Source organism: Temnothorax curvispinosus, unplaced genomic scaffold (genome assembly GCF_003070985.1).
Source record: "Temnothorax curvispinosus isolate PA1 unplaced genomic scaffold, ASM307098v1 QBEX01000318.1, whole genome shotgun sequence".
NCBI lineage: Eukaryota > Metazoa > Arthropoda > Insecta > Hymenoptera > Formicidae > Temnothorax > Temnothorax curvispinosus.
The window spans coordinates 2,552-7,462 of NW_020210098.1; positions in this window are offsets into that span (position 1 = coordinate 2,552).

Here is a 4,911-nt window from a genome sequence, read left to right on the forward strand (position 1 = left end):
ATATATATATATATATATATGGCTGTGTGTATTTATAATGCACTTACTTGTACTTGGAACATCCATTCTGCAAAACGATTCTTCACGATGTGTGAGAAATTGTTTAATATTGTATTCGTTTATTCTTCGTCTAGAACTCAGAAACGCATAGAAACACTCTGAAACGCTCAGAAACGACTAACCTTTTCCGTTGCGCGACCGTTATTCATCCCCTCGGTTACCTGCTCATCCCCTCCCCGTTACCATAAACCAATCAGGACATCTTGGAAACTTTCTCTTTTTCTACGTCATCATTTCGGAATTTTTTTAGAACATCCACGGTCACCGTGCCCGGTCTGGACTACATCGTTTAACATTCTTTTTGAATTTATATATTGTATTCAACACAACAGCTACTACTTTAACGAACGCGCGCACGCACGCACGCACGCACGCGCACGCGCGCACGCACGCACGCACGCGCACACACACACACACACACACACACACACACACACACACACACACACACGCACGCACGCACGCACGCACGCACGCACACACGCACACACACACGCACACACACACACACACACACACACACACACACACACACACTTTTTTTAACATTTTATTATTTTTCCCGTTGAATCTATTGCCGCTGTCAGATTTATAAAAAATTTATTTTGCAGTAATTTGTTTAAACAATTATTGTTTAAACAATTATTGTATTCCAATTTACATAGTTAAAGGTCATGTTCTATTTTCAATTATTAGTTTTACTATGTTGTTAGTGGTTTAAGGATAAGCGTTAATAAATTTATGCGAATTTGGAAGGTTTTAAATACAAATGTACATTAAAAATAAAGTAGCAGCTAGTAACAGCTAATTTTTACAAATTTTGTTACATAATAATATAAACTTTAATTTAAAATTTGTTGCACTGCGGGAATCCGTGGGACTTTTAACTTTTCTCTATTTTTCTGAAACAATTGCACACAAATTTTCATTATTTTACACTTCAAACATTGCGTTACTGTTAATTTATATTTATTTGTTATAATTTTTAACAAATACAATAATAAACTACATTTTTTCATTTAAAACATCCGCTTTGTAGAATTAAAAAAAATCAACTTTACGATTTTCGACGAATTTTTTAATATGGCGCTTGAACATGAGCTCGGACGCTCGAGCTGTTACTCGTGCGAAGGTCCTTTTTGTACTGGCTTATACCTGCCATGTATACTTAATTAGCCCTTATACAGGGTCGTTACATATTCTTTGAACATTACTCTATACATACATCTATGTACTTCAAATCCCATAAATTAAAACTTTATTTTTCGACTTTTGGCCAGCTTTTCGGGAATCGGCCCCACTGTGCGGTGTGTCGTACGTGCGACTATACATGTACGAGCATGGCATGCGCCTCCCAAAGGATGTCGGCAGACGCATGGTGGATCGCATGGTCGATGTCGAACATCCGTCGACATCGTGCAGATCCACCGAGCCGACGTTTTCCGATCGACCGAACCTTGAGACCGGGCCCTTCGCGGCAGCTGCGCCGCTTGAGGAAGCGGTCACCCCGGGTGCTTTTGCACAGATTGCCCGAGTCCCAGCCTTGCGCGGCCCAGACGGAGCAGGCGGTAGCCAAGCCGGAGCCGCCGCAAGGGAACACAGAAGCGGCTCCAGCACTACGGGAGGTGGTCCTCCCGAACATGCCGCCCACGCCGCTAATGTCGGCGCTCCAACTCCCACTCCTCACTCCTACGCCTCCTCCCCTAATTGAGGCAATAGCCGAAGTAGTGGGCTACGATTTCCCCATAGGACCAGTGAACCAGCCCTTGGACGAATTCGAGACTCCGTCGGGGGAAAGCGATGATGGCGACGAGACGTGGAAGCCGCACTAGGGAGGCAGCTCGTCGACTGACGATTCCGATGCCGAAGAAGGCATACGGAAACATATTATATATATATATATATATATATATATATATATATATATATATATGTATATGTATATATACAACATTATATATATATGTCTGTACACGTATGCATTTCGTTTCGTCGAATATTTTTGAAATATGTGAAAAATATCGTTTCACAGGATTGTCCTCCATAAGAAACGAAGTGACAGGCAACGATATCACTCGCGCGTGTCATCACTTGTGCACGCTCTATCCTAATAACCCAATTTTAAATCGCGGCACAATTCTCTTACCCGCTCCAACGTGTGGCGGTGCTCCTCACCGAAACCTGGGCTGTGTTTACTTTTCGCCAACTCAACTAGTCGGCGGCGTAGTTGTTGTCGCGTGAAATCCGCGAACACGTTCGAGTGCCTAGCGATGAGGCTGTCCCACGACCTTAGCAGGTTCGGTGGGATACTCGCCTCTAGGGCGTGCCTCATTAGAAGACGGTCCATGTACGGACTGAATTCTTGGCTCCTCGATACAGTACCTGGCTTTTTTTAACGAGAACCGGTGATTTGCCCGAGGTGGTCGAGTCACTCGACTCTTCGTCGGCCGCAGCAGCGGGAGAACGAGAACGACGACTGCCGCTGGACGTTCCCGAAAAAGATCCATCATGGGCGTAATGCGCGGTGGAGCGTTTCCTCCGGGTAGACGACGGGGTCAAGGTGGGCGAATCTGAATCGCTTATCTCGATCATCGACAGTTGCGGCGACGGAGGCGGCGGCGGCAGCGGTGATGGTGTCAGCACAGCAGCATCAGCATCAGCACCAGCAGCAGGAACGGCAGGAGCAGCAGCGGCTTCTTCCCCCTCGTCCGAAATTGTGATAATCGAATCACCGTCTTCCTCTTTGTCATCCGAAAATAATAGAGGAGACATATTGTCGCATGTCAATCTCCATTTCGGAGTCGCTGGATAGGAGGACGCACACGTCGTCGGTGACGCGGACATTGACCGGCGGCGGCGGCGGCGGCGTGCTAGCATCTCGGTGTACCACGGATACCTTGCAGAAAAATGCATTAGTTGCAGTAACCATAAAATATTGGTAGCTCTTTTTTGGTTCCGGTTACTGTACGTTTTGTTGGGAGTACTATTAATGTTTAGTTGTCAAAGGGTATAAAGTTTGGTTGGCATTATGAGGTAACGCATACCAAAATGTATGGTATGAAGCCGATCTCAACCAAACAGTTTAGTATTGCCGCCGCGCGCTTCAGCGTCGCACGAGCCCCATGCACGCTGCTGCGCGACAAGACAAAAGAAACTTACTCGCTCGGCGCCAATAGTGCGTAGTACGTGTCGATACGTGTCGTACGTAAGTGGTTAATGTGAAGGAAGATCAGAAGATGTCGAGGAAGACTATTTTCGAATACCTAACAGAATGGAACCTTGAGAAATACATTCGCGTGTTTGAAGGTAAGTAAACTGTGAAATCTAAGTATATAATAATTATTGTCAAATTATTTGCGACGCCCGTTACTACTGGGCTGATATACGCGGCTGCAGAGCGGACATAAAGAAAAGTCATCGTTGAAATAGAAAGATCATAGTGAATCGTTGCTATAGAAAGATCATATTCGTGAATTGTTGCTATGTGGAGCGCCGATAGTCGAACGTGAAAGGGCGCGTGGCCGCGTGCCACACGGGTGATGTTCACGTGATCGGCCGCGGCGTGTTTATCAAGGCACATGCTCCACCCAAAACAAATGTAACGCCTCGATTCGAGGACGATTGGAATATTCCCGAATAATTACATACCATACTTAACGCGAAATTACATACAATACTTAACGCAAAAGTATATACAATATTTAACGCGGGCACCAAGGACACGCGAGATGCAAGACGCAACGATAATACCGAAGTATTCCCGACAAAATTACGCGAAGATCTTCCGAGAGCCGACGCGACACTCTCCCTAAAATATTACTCGTAATAAACTCCAACGTGAATCGCACTTTACCCGAAAAGTCGGACGCCACACACAAGGAGCACCGGGCGCAACACTTCTGTTCGTGGTACTAGATTTGCTCAAATGTAACGCATATTCTCTTAGAAAGTGACGACGACGAACACGCAATCACGACGACATAAATACAAATGACTTATATCGGCTAATAAGAGAGCCGACGCAAGATGTTTTGTGCAGAAAAAAAAGTCGAGAAAAAAGTTGTAATTTACTATATTATCTTACACACAGCGTGCCCGTAATATTTAGACCATCTTACAAAGATCTAAAAGTTTATCATATAAGTTTGTCACACGTTTCGGTCGACAATTCGACCCTCCTCAATGAGAATAATACCTTCGCCAGTAATTGCAAACGAAAATCACCCGAGATTTTTTTTTCAGGTGATTTTTTTTGTAATTACGATCGCTACGGACTGGCGGAGGTATTATTTTCTGACTCCATATACTATCATCGGCTCACCACACAGATGTATCAGTAACATGAGTATCGAGGTTTTTCTCTTTTTTGTATTTTATAATACTGATCGACGTAATTGTTTCGAGACTCCGAAAATGCGAAATACTTTTGCGAATGACATCGTATCTCTCTTGTACGCCTCTGAACAGGCGCTACCCTAGTAAAACAGGAACGTCACATCCACGTCGAATCACGTAATTTTGTCGAATCCACGTCGAATCCACGTAGCAATAACGTGGATCCACGTACTTTTTTTATCGGGTATGTATTGCGCGAACGAACTTACTTCAACAAAATTTGCTTACCTTATGTCCCTGAGGAGAGTCGAATCGTCGACCGAAACGTCTGACAAACTTATATGATAAACTTATAGATTCTTACGAGATGGTCCAAATATCACGGGCACGCTGTGTGTAAGATAATATAGTAAAGGATAATCTTTTTTCTGCACAAAACACCCTGCGTCGACTATTAGCCACTACATATATACTTTAATTTTATATCTTTGGAGCCTTATTTTTATCTTTTTTTTT